The sequence below is a fragment of the Heteronotia binoei genome, chromosome 9, assembly GCF_032191835.1.
Source record: "Heteronotia binoei isolate CCM8104 ecotype False Entrance Well chromosome 9, APGP_CSIRO_Hbin_v1, whole genome shotgun sequence".
NCBI classification, from domain to species: domain Eukaryota; kingdom Metazoa; phylum Chordata; class Lepidosauria; order Squamata; family Gekkonidae; genus Heteronotia; species Heteronotia binoei.
The window spans coordinates 111,238,626-111,251,579 of NC_083231.1; positions in this window are offsets into that span (position 1 = coordinate 111,238,626).

The following is a 12,954-nucleotide window of genomic DNA, read 5'->3' on the forward strand; positions in this document are numbered from 1 at the left end:
TCAATGATGCCCTCGTGCAGCTGCATAGTAACGCTAGTTTCCTGCCTTTCCTTGCAAATGTGTATGCTTTTCTCTTTGGGGTCCCCTAATTTTATCCTGCACCCCAGTCATGATCTGGCAGTTGTTAAAAAATCCTGCCCTGTGGATCTGTCCCAGGAGATTCTTAAGTTTGGTGGTTTGCAGAAGGTTCATGTGGCTCAGACGCCATTTTAATGTCGATCGATTTTTTTAAAAAGTCCGTATCTGGTGATTACTTCCAGCTGCTGTCACATGTAAAACATTATGACTTAGATCCCTCAGAGCAGGTCTTTTTTTGTAGCAGGAACTCCTTTGCACATTAGGCCACACAATCCTGATGCAGCAAATCCTCCAAGAGCTTACAGGGCTCTTCGTTCAGGGCCTACTGTAAGTGCCAGGAGGACTGGCTATATCAGGGGTGTGTGGCCTAATATGCAAAGGAGTTCCTGCTACAAAAAAAGCCCTGTCCCAGAGTATTTCCACTGGAGGAAGGATGGCAGTTACGGCATGCAACTTTCTCGCTTTCCCTTTCCTGTGGCTTTCCTAACTTTCCTCAGAAGTGACAACATTGTGCCGGAGATGTCGAGCACCAGCCACTCTAGAAGCTTCTGGGAAAACTCTATGGTTTTCCTAGATGCTCTAGCAATTTGGAAATTGCTAGTGTCTGGGATAGGGTTGCCAAGTCCAATTCAAGAAATATCTGGGGACTTTGGGGGTGGAGCCAGGAGACATTGGGGTGGAGCCAGCAGCAAGGGCGTGATAAGCATATTTGAACTCCAAAGGAAGTTCTTGCCGTCATATTTAAAGGAACTGCACAACTTTTAAATGCCTTCCCTCCTTTGAAAATAATGAAAGATAGGGGCACCTTCTTTTGGGATCGTAGAATTGGACCCCCTGGTCCAATCATTTTGAAACTTGGAGGGTATTTTGGGAAGAGGCACTGGATGCTATGATACAAATTTGGTGCCTCTATCTCAAAAAACAGCCCCCAGAGCCCTGATACCCACAGATCAATTATCCATTATTCTATGGGAATTGATCTTCATAGGGAATAATGGAGTGGCCAGCAGACATTCCCCCCCCCCCCTTCTGCTTTCTGATGACCCTGAAGTGGGGGAAGGGCCTCCAAATCAGGGGATCCCCTGTCCATGCCTGGGGATTGGCAACCCTAAGCTCAGAAGGCAGGTTCACCCAGTAACACTACTTAGAACAGCAGCCTTAATTCAGCATGCCTACTTCAAAGAGCGCTCCCAAATCAGCGTGCACAAGGTTGGGGCAGCTCTCTTCAGCAGGAAACAGAGGCACTGCGATCTTTCTTGCGCCCAGTAGGGAGTAAGCTCAGCTGAAACACTGGGATTTGCTTCCAAGTAAATGTGCAAAAAGAAGAAGATTATGAAGAAGTGGGATGACGGAAGCCTGTGGAATGCAAAACGGCTGCAAATTGATCCCAGCAGGTTCTCTGTGTAAACGCCGGAATTGGGAAGTGAAAGAGAGGAACCAGAAAGTGCGGGGGGAGGGGGGGGCGGCGGCAATCCTACAAGGGCTAGGTGGTATGCAGTTGACTTACCACTCCCCCCCTGCCCCGCTCCAGGAGGCCCTCCTACCTTTGTGTGCGTGACTGCAACCAAAGTTCCCTTCAGAAGATCAGACGAAGGGGGCTTTGAATCTTGAAAGCTGTTTATGACCCTAAAAATCTTGGTGGTCTCTTAAGGTGTTCCTGGACTCAGCTTGGCTCTTCTCATGCAGAGGAACTGAGCTCTCCACCTTAAGCAACTGCTCACAACGGAATCGCTCCCAGACGCCATACCCCCCACCCCGCTTCCAGATTTTTGGAAAGCGGGGGAGAAGGGGGCTAATCCTGGGGTCCCCCGCCAGGGCGGGAGGTTTGGGAAGCCTAGTCCGGGAAAACCACAGAATTTTCCTGAAAGCTCCTAGAGTGGCCGGCGTGCAACGTCGCCGGCACAATGACGTCACTTGCGAGCGACATCATTGCACCAGTGACGTCAGAAGGGGATCCCCTGCCAGCCTAATGCAAGCTGATGGGTTGGGACCTCCCAAGCGGGAGAACCCCCAACTGGCCCAGAAGCTTGGCAGCCCTACACAGAGTGTTGGACTGAATGGGCCATTGGCCTGATCCAATATGGCTTCTCTTATGTTCTTATGTGACACAGTGTTGGACTGGATGGGCCATTGGCCTGATCCAACATGGCTTCTCTTATGTTCTTCTGTGACACAGAGTGTTGGACTGGATGGGCCATTGGCCTGATCCAACATGGCTTCTCTTATGTTCTTCTGTGACACAGAGTGTTGAACTGGATGGGCCACTGGCCTGATCCAACATGGCTTCTCTTATGTTCTTATGTGACTCAGAGTGTTGGACTGGATGGGCCATTGGCCTGATCCAACATGGCTTCTCTTATGTTCTTATGTGACTCAGAGTGTTGGACTGGATGGGCCACTGGCCTGATCCAACATAGCTTCTCTTATTTTCTTATGTGACACAGAGTGTTGGACTGTATGGGCCACTGGCCTGATCCAACATGGCTTCTCTTATATTCTTATGTTCTTACTTTCTTGACATTTTTGGACACTGTGGGATGGGGGAAGAGAAAGTCGGACTCTGTGAATTTCTCCACAGGATCTAAGCCGATGTAAGGAGGCACCTGACGTTTAGAGACTCGCGTCCAAATTTTACCCCATCTCCCTGCCTGGAAAAAAGTCATTTTCTATGCTTCATTGCAGAGCTGAGAGCTCAGAATGTCTAGATGTAGTTTTCAATAAGCTTCTGAACAGTGTGTGCCTCACTATGAACTTTGAAGGCCTTTCTACTTTATAAGGGCATCTAGTGCTCTGCGTTTTAACCCCCAGATTGTTCCCACTTGGCTGGCCACCATTTCTTTGTTTGTTTTCCTTAAGGGCTGACATTTATCTGATCCCTTCGGCATAATCTGCAAGATGAAATCTGCCGTTTGGAACTTGCTCCAAGCCCCAAGGTTTTTTTCAGTAGGTCAAATGTACACTGTGATTTTCTGTAACGACGGTAGCTCAAAAATTGCTACTGGTTGCAGAAATAACTCCAAAACACTGGGTGACTTTTTGTGTGTGTGTGTGTAGTCCATACGATTAGTCCTTCCATCTTCTCCTGCCTCTGACACCACGGACTAGATATGTGGACCACAAATAAAAAGACTTTATTTTGGGGTGGGGGGGAATGGATGGGAGCTCATTCCACCAGATGGGGGCCCACACCAAAAAGGCTCATTCCTTGTTGAAGGCATTTGGGAATCCTTAGGACCAGGGATCAGAACCCGGGGGGCTCATATGGGGAGAGGCGGTCCTGAAGATATGCAGGCCCCAGGCCGTAAAGGGCCTTAAAGGTAAGAACCAACACCTTGAAACAGATCCGATACTCAAGGGGTAGCCAGTGCAGTTTGTAGGGCTGCCAAGCCCCCGATCCAGATGGGGAATCCCTCACCTAGGAGGTTCACAACCCACTGGCCCACATTGGGCCAGTGGGGGGAATCTCCCCCTACATCACTGGCATGACGACGTCAGCTGGAAGTGACATCATCACACTGGCCACGGCGCACAGCGGCTGCTCTAGGTGCTTCCAGGAAAACGCTATTGTTTCCCCGGATGCTCTAGCCATTTGGGAGGGAAAACTTTATGGTACAATAGGTACCATTGAGTTTCTCCCCTCCCAAATGGCTAGAGCGTCTGGGGAAGCCATAGAGTTTTCCCAGAAATGCCTAGAGCGGTTGTGTGCGGCGTCGCCGGTGCAATGACGTCACTTCTGGGTGATGTCATTGTGTTGCGTGCACGCAAAGCGCACGTGGAAATCCCCTGCTCCAGGACACAGGAGACTTGGCAACCCTAGCAGATCACGCAGCACTGGATGCTAATAACCGGGCTGCTGTGTTCTGCACCCACTGGAGTTTTTCTGGAGCAGAGTCAAGGGGAGCCTTATGTAGAAAGAGTTACATTAGTCCAATCTGGAGGTGACCACTGCATGAATCACTGTGGCTAGATCATGGGGGGTAAGGTAGGAGGATGGAAAAAGGCGGCCCTCGCTGTGGCGGCAACCTGGGCCTCCACAGACAAAGAGGTATCCAGGAATACCCCCAAGCTCTTCACCTCTGTCAACAACATTAACTGAGTACCATCGAAGGCTGGGAGCCTGATCTCATTTCCTGCCCCGCCCCCGATCCAGACACAGGACTTCCGTCTTAGATGGATTTAGCTTGTCGGCTCTAGGATTGCCAAGTCCAATTCAAGAAATATCTGGGGACTTTGGGGGTGGAGCCAGGAGACTTTGGGGGTGGAGCCAAGAGACATTGGGGTGGAGCCAAGAGCAAGGGTGTGACAAGCATAATTGAACTCCAAATGGAGTTCTGGCCATCACATTTAAAGGGACCACACGCCTTTTAAATGCCTTCCTTCCATAGGAAATAATGAAGAATAGGGGCACCTTCTTTTGGGGTTCATAGAATTGGACCCCCTGGTCCAATCTTTTTGAAACCTGGGGGGGTATTTGGGGGCACTGGATGCTATACTGAAAATCTGGTGCCTCTACCTCAAACAACAGCCCCTCCAGAGCCCCAGATACCCGCAGATCAATTCTCCATTATTTTCTATGGGAATAAGTCTCCATAGGGAATAATAGAGTTCCCAGCAGACATTTCCCTCCCCTCCCCCCACTTTCTGATGACCCTGAAGCGGGGGGAGGGCCTCCAAACCAGGGGATCCCCCACCCCCACTTGGGGATTGGCAATCCTAGTCGGCTCTGCCTCACCCAGTTCATCAGGAGTGGAGTCCGGGCAGCCATCCATAAGTAGATAGAGCTGGGTGTCCTCAGCATATTGACGACAACCCAGCCCATATCTCCAGAGCATCTGGGCAAGGGGGCACATATAGATATTAAATAGCATCAGGAAAAGGAGTGTCGCTGGGGCAGTCCCCTCGCCTGAGAGCCACCCTCTGTCCCCAACCATGGAGAAAGAAGGTCAACCATTGTAAGGCTAATTGGGATGTGTGACTTAATATGCAAAGGAGCTCCTGCTAGAAATCCACCTCTGGTCTGATGGACCCAACAGAGAGAAGGCCTACTAGGTTACACCTTGCCACATGCCTTCCAGCCCTTACACCAGGGGTGGCCAAACTTGCTTCATGTAAGAGCCACATAAAATAAACATCAGATGCTTGAGAGCTGGAAGGGAAAAAAAAATGATGGGGGAGGGAGGGAGAGGTGGAAAGAAAGCAATTTTGAATGCATTCTCCACGCTGCTGGCTGGGTGGGCTTGGAGAAGTGATTTAAAGAGAGAAATGCTTTCCCCAAGCTGGCTGACGGGGTGGTTGGGCCTTCGAGAGCCACACAATATGTGTGAAAGAGCCACACGTTTGGCCGCCCCTGCCTTAGACGTTCCTCGAGGTATTGTAGTTTGCTCCACTGTATCTTGAAAATCTCGATGGATCTCTAATGCTGTACCTCCCATATTGATCCTTTGCCCCAAATCCTTAATTACAATTGTTGACGATTAAAATTAAACTCCAAGTCTGCAACCCATTCGGGCAGGCTTTCACTCACTGATTCCACCGTGTTTCTGGGCATTTAACGCGATGCTGGATTGGGGCCAGTTCTCTCTCAGCTCGAGAAAGTTTCCCCGATTCTGCCGCCTTGAGAAAGTGAGAGAGTGTCGAGAGAGATTACCCAGAACTGCTGAGCCTGGACTTTTTGCACTTTCCCACCTAAACCATTCTTTCTAATCCACGCATTTTAATGACTGGAAAGTTAAACTTCTTACCGGAGTGCTGCCAGTGAGAGAAGACAAATATGTGTGGATTTCGACACATAATGAATGTGCAAACAGCTTTCGGTGTGAACCAGGTCACAATGAAGGTTCTCAGAGGGGAATAAAAGGGTTGCCAGGCCTGTGTTGGAAAATACCTGGAGACTTTGGGGGTGGAGCTGGGAGAGGGCAGGGCTAGGGGAGGGGAGGGGCCTCAGCAGGGAACAATGCCACAGAGTCCACCCTTCCAAGCAGGCATTTTCTCCAGGGGAGCTGATCTCTGCCAGCTGGAGCTCAGTTGTAAAAGTGGGAGATCTCTAGGCCACACCTGGAGGCTGGCAACCCTAAAAGAGGGTGGGATTTTGGCAGGGGAGGGGCCTCAGCATGGTAGAATGCCATAGAGCCCACCCTTCATAGCAGCCCTTTTCTCCAGGGGAGCTGATCTCTGCCAGCTGGAAATGAGTTGCAAAAACAGGAGATCTCCAGGTAGGGTTGCCAAGTCCAATTCAAGAAATATCTGGGGACTTTGGGGGTGGAGCCAGGAGACATTAGGGGTGGAGCCAAGATCAAGGCTGTGACAAGCATCATTGAACTCCAAAGGGAGTTCTGGCCATCACATTTAAAGGGGCGGCACACCTTTTCAATTCCTTCCTTCCATAGGAAATAACGAAGGATAGGGGCACCTTCTTTTGGGGCTCATAGAATTGGACCCCCTGGTCCAATCTTTTTGAAACTTGGGGGATATTTTGGGGAGAGGCACTAGATGCTATACTGAAAATTTTTGTCCCAAAAAACAGCCCCCCCCCCCGAGCCCCAGATCAATTCTCCATGATTTTCTATGGGAATAAATCTCCATAGGGAATAATAGCGTTCCCAGCAGACATTTCCCTCCCCTCCCCCCCACTTTCTGACGACCCTGAAGCGGGGGGAGGGTCTCCAAACCGGGGGATCCCCTGCCCCCACCTGGGGATTGGCAACCCTATCTCCAGGCCCTACCTGGACGCTGGCAACCCTGTCTGTCCCATTAACAGAAGTTGTAGAAATTAGCAGCTGAAGCTTTCTAGGGCATGGAAGGTAGACGACGTCACCTAGTAAATAACAGCTCCTTAAGACTTCCTCAAAGGGACAGGACCATTTCCTCCTGTAGTCAGCCCGCAACCTGGCAGCGAGCTCAGATGAATTTGTTCATAGCACCAGGGCAGAAAGAATAATGTTAAAAGAGTGTAACCTATAGCAATGCTAAGAAAATTCAGTCCCATATTTTAGACCTCCTGTAGTTCTATTTCAAAAGAGTTACACATTCAAAATAGCTATACATCCACCCCATTCCAATGTATTTCTCTTTCATAATAGTGTATCACAATAATGTTTTATATTGACATACTCCAATAAGGGATATTGGCTATTTATCTCATTACATATACTTAACCCATTTTCATGTGATGTGTTCTTGTATGTTTTCTAATGGCAGACTAGAATGATGTTTATAATGTATAGATTGATGCTGATAAGTAAATTAGGTGGACTACAACTAGGAAATCTCCGTCCTTTTGTGATTCACCTAGATTTACAGAAACGCCAATTGGCAGAGGACTATTACTTTTTATGGCTATCTATCCAGACCAAATGGCCAAGCCACACTGGTTTACCGTGGGATCAGTCTGCATACTTAATCAACAAACTGCTTGTATTTCATCCCACAATACCTGATCCCCTCGTCTGATGGAAGTGCGCTTAGAGAACACATGAAAGCTGACGTTCTGAATAAAACTTGGTTGGTCTTAAAGGTGCCACTTGTCTCCTGCTTTGTTCAACTACTTCAGACCAGCATGGCTGCCCACTTGGAGTTATTTCATAGTTACTTATCTTCTCAAATGAGAGAGTCGTGCAGCTCCCTGATACTCAGAGCTTTTTTTTTTTTGTAGCAGGAACTCCTTTGTGTATTAGGCCACGCCAGGGGTGGAATTCCAGCAGGAGCTCCTTTGCCTATTAGGCCACACCCCCGATGTGGCCAATCCTCCAAGAGCTTACAAGACTCCTTTTTGTAAGCTCTTGGAGGATTGGCTACATCAGGGGTGTGTGGCCTAATATGCAAAGGAGCTCCTGCTAAAATTCCACCCCTGGGCCATGCCCCTCTTATGTAGCCAATTCTCCAGGACCTTACGGGGCTCTTCTTACAGGGCCTACTGTAAGCTCTTGGAGGATTGGCTACATCCAGTAGGGTTGCCAATCCCCAGGTGGGGGCAGGGGATCCCCCGGTTTGGAGGCCCTCCCCCCGCTTCAGGGTCGTCAGAAAGTGGGGGGAGGGGCAGGAAATGTCTGCTGGGAACTCTGTTATTCCCTATAGAGATTTATTCCCATAGAAAATCATGGAGAATTGATCCGTGGGTATCTGGGGTTCTGGGGGAGGGCTGTTTTTCGGGGTAGAGGCACCAAATTTTCAATATAGCATCTAATGCCTCTCCCCAAGATACCCCCCAAGTTTCAAAAAGATTGGACTAGCGGGTCCAATGCTATGAGCCCCAAAAGAAGGTGCCCCTATCCTTCATGATTTCCTATGGAAGGAAGGAAATGAAAAGGTGTGCCGTCCCTTTAAATTAGGGTTGCCAATCCCCAGGTGGGGGCAGGGGATCCCCCGGTTTGGAGACCCTTCCCCCACTTCAGGGTCATCAGAAAGCAGTGGGGGGGGAGGGGAATGTCTGCTGGGCACTCCATTATTCCCTATGGCGACCGATTCCCATAGGGTATAATGGAGAATTGATCCACAGGTATCTGGGGCTCTGGGGAGACCCTGTTTTTTGAGGTAGAGGCACCACAATTTCAGCATAGCATCCAGTGCCTCTCCCCAAAACATCCTCCAAGTTTCAAAAGGATTGGACCAAGGAGTCCAATTCTATGAGCCCCAAAAGAAGGTGCCCCTATCCTTCATTATTCCAGTGGAGGGAAGGAATTTCAAAGGTGTGCAATTCATTTAAATGTGATGGCCAGAACTCCCTTTGAAATTCAATTATGCTTTTCCCAACCTTGCTCCTGGCTCCATCCCCAACGTCTCCTGGCTCCACCCCCAAAGTCCTCAGATATTTCTGGAATTTTACTTGGCAACCCTACTTTAAATGTGATGGCCAGAACTCCCTATGGAGTTCAATTATGCTTGTCACAGCCTTGATCTTGGCTCCACCCCAAAGTCTCCTGGCTCCACCCCCAAAGTCCCCAGATATTTCTTGAATTGGACTCGGTAACCCTAACATCCAGGGGCGTGAGGCCTAATATGCAAAGGAGCTCCTGCTACAGCAAAAAGGCCTACCTGGTTAAGATGAGTATGAGAAAAGAACAAGAGTCCAGTAGCACCCTAAAGACTAAAACTTTGAAGTCTTTCTAAGGAGCTCCTGGACTCTTGTTTTTTTCTGCTGCTACAGTAGCGTTGCCAATCCCCACGTGGGGCCAAGGGATCCCCCGGTTTGGAGGCCCTCCCCCACGCTTCAGGGCCATGAGAAACAGGGGTGGGGAATGTCTGCTGGGCACTCCATTATTCCCTATGGAGACTGATTCCCATAGGGTATAATGGAGAATTGATCCACGGGTATCTTTAGGGGCTATTTTTTGAGGTAGAGGCACCAAATTTTCAGCATAGCATCCAGTGCCTCTCCCCAAAATACCCTCCAAGTTTCAAAAGGATTGGACCAGGGGGTCCAATTCTGTGAGCCCCAAAAGGAGGTGCCCCTGTCCTTCATTATTTCCAGTGGAAGGCAGGTCCCTTTCAATGTGATGGCCAGAACTTCCTTTGGAGTTCAGTTATACTTGTCACAACGTCGCTCTTGGCTCCACTCCAGTGTCTCCTGGCTCCACTCCCAAAGGCCCCAGATATTTCTTGAATGGGACTTGGCAGCCCTGTGCTACAGACAGACTAACATGTGTACCCATCTTGATCTAAAATGAATAATCTGATGGGCAGTAAGGCTTTTTTTGGGGGTGGGGAAGGTAGCTGTGAATTTCCTGTGTTGTGCAGGGGGCTGGACTAGATGACCTTTCCAGCTCTATTTCTATGTAAACTTAGACTGGCACAGCCAAACTGCTGGATACAGTCCTGTTCTGCCACCATTAACCATTCATGCCTACATGCCACTAACCCATCGCTCTGGCTTGCAGCTCTCATTTCCCGGCTGTCTGGAATTCAGTGCCACAGGAGGTGGCGGCGGCTGCCAGCATAGCCAGCTTCAAGAGGGGATTGGATCAACATCTGGAGCAGAGGTCCATCAGTGGCTATTAGCCACAGTGTATTGTTGGAACTCTCTGTTGGGGCATGTGATGCTCTGTATTCTTGGTGCTCGGTGGGGGGGCAACAGTGGGAGAACTTCTAGTATCCTGGCTCCACGGGTAGACCTCCTGATGGCACCTGGGTTTTTTTTGGCCACAGTGTGACACTGTTGGACTGGATGGGCCATTGGCCTGATCCAACATGACTTCTCTTATGTTCTTATGAGACACAGAGTGTTGGACTGGATGGGCCATTGGCCTGATCCAACATGGCTTCTCGTATGTTCTTATGAGACACAGAGTGTTGGACTGGATGGGCCATTGGCCTGATCCAACAGGGCTTCTCTTATATTCTTATGAGACACAGAGTGTTGGACTGGATGGGCCATTGGCCTGATCCAACATGGCTTCTCCTATGTTCTTATGAGACACAGAGTGTTGGACTGGATGGGCCATTGGCCTGATCCAACATGGCTTCTCCTATGTTCTTATGAGACACAGAGTGTTGGACTGGATGGGCCATTGGCCTGATCCAACATGGCTTCTCTTATGTTCTTATGAAACAGAGAGTGTTGGACTGGATGGGCCATTGGCCTGAGCCAATATGGCTTCTCTTATGTGGCACTGTGTGTTGGACTGGATGGGCCATTGGCCTGATCCAACATGGCTTCTCCTATGTTCTTATGAGACACAGAGTGTTGGACTGGATGGGCCATTGGCCTGATCCAACATGGCTTCTCCTATGTTCTTATGAGACACAGAGTGTTGGACTGGATGGGCCATTGGCCTGAGCCAATATGGCTTCTCTTATGTGACACCGTGTGTTGGACTGGATGGGCCATTGGCCTGATCCAACATGGCTTCTCCTATGTTCTTATGAGACACAGAGTGTTGGACTGGATGGGCCATTGGCCTGAGCCAATATGGCTTCTCTTATGTGACACCGTGTGTTGAACTGGATGGGCCATTGGCCTGATCCAACATGGCTTCTCCTATGTTCTTATGAGACACAGAGTGTTGGACTGGATGGGCCATTGGCCTGATCCAACATGGCTTCTCCTATGTTCAATTGCCTATGAACACTTGTACTCTCTGCATAAAGGATTGCAATTTGCCTGAATGGTGCTGCTGGATTTTCAGTTGTGGGCCTGGCAGCTGCCCATAGGTGCTTGCCCTTGAGGCCGGTCACGAAACATCCAGGAACAAAAAGCTGTATTTGCACAGCGACAATTCAAAGCTGCTTTCTCACAATTGTTAACCTGAGAAAATTACTTTTGCCTAAACAAATAAGGAATTCCAGGGTGGTTCAGTCATTCCCGCTAGCCTTGGCCTTCCTGGGCTATTCAGAGATCACTCCATTGTGTGCCTCTCTCTGAGTATATTTTCAACTAAGTATATTTTCAATACTCTCTCTGGGGGAGTGGTGGTGCTTGGGGAAAGGGCAACAGTGGGAGGGATTCTGGCCCCGCTGGTGGACCTCCTGATGGCACCTGGGGTTTGGCCACTGTGTGACACAGAATGCTGGACTGGATGGGCCATTGGCCTGGCCCAACATGGCTTCTCTTCTGTTCTTCTGTTCTTTTGGAGATAGGCCTTCTAGTGTCCTGGTATCATTGATGGACCTCCTGATGGCACCTAGGGTTTTGGCCACTGTGTGACACAGAGTGTTGGACTAGATGGGCCATTGGCCTGATCCAACATGGCTTCTCTTATGTTCTTATGTGACACAGAGTGTTGGACTAGATGGGCCATTGTCCTGATCCAACATGGCTTCTTTTATGTTCTTATGTGACACAGAGTGTTGGACCGGATGGGCCACTGGCCTGATCCAACATGGCTTCTCTTATGTTCTTCTGTGACACAGAGCGTTGGACCGGATGGGCCATTGACCTGATCCAACATGGCTTCTTTTATGTTAATATGTCTGGGGCAGTGATGCTCTGTCTTCTTGGTCTTTGCGGGGGGCAACAGTGGGAGGGCTTCTGGAGTTCTGGCCCTGCTGATGGACCTCCTGATGGCCCCTGGGTTTTGGCCACTGTGTGACACAGAGTGCTGGACTGGATGAGCTATTGGCCTGATGCAACATGGCTTCTCTTATGTTGGACTATTTCTGTAGTCGGGTGATCAGTTGACATTCTGGGAAACCTCTAGCCCTCACCTGGAGGTTGGCAACCCAAAGGCATTAGTTATATACGTGTAGCAGAATTCAAGAAGGAGGTTCATACACATAGCCGTTGCAATACCAGGAAGATAGGCTGTCTTTAAGTGCCGCATGGCGCAGAGTGGTAAAGCTGCAGTACTGCAGTATGAGCTCTCTGCTCACGACCTGAGTTCGATCCTGGAGGAATCTGGGTTCAGGTAGCCAGCTCAAGGTTGACTCATCCTTCCATCCTTCCGAGGTCGGTCAAATGAGTACCCAGCTTGCTGGGAGGAAAGTGTAGATGATTGGGGAAGGTGATGGCAAACCACCCCATAAAAAAGTCTGCCATGATGTCGTGATGCTATGTCACCCCTGAAACAGAAACGACTGGTGCTTGCATAGGGGACTACCTTTACCTGTTTAGGCTGTCTTTAGAAAGCACTCCAAGTATTAGATTGTCCTGTCTCAGTTTAGTAACTGAGCTCTACTTGACTGGAAGTGTAGCTAAGACAGTTGAAATACTGCAGGAAATGCCTGGAATGGGAAGACCGGGTGATCCAATTCTGTCTGGAGAGATTCTGAACTTTCTGTCTGGAGAGATTCTGAACCAGGGCTAGAAAGAAAGGGGAATTACTGTGTGTGGTTTGGGTTTCAATAAGCAGTGCAACATTGCCACCTGCTGGCCTAAACAATAAACACTGCATTGTAGAGACCTCTCCTGGACACCTGAGATTTTATTATGAGACAAGGTGTGTA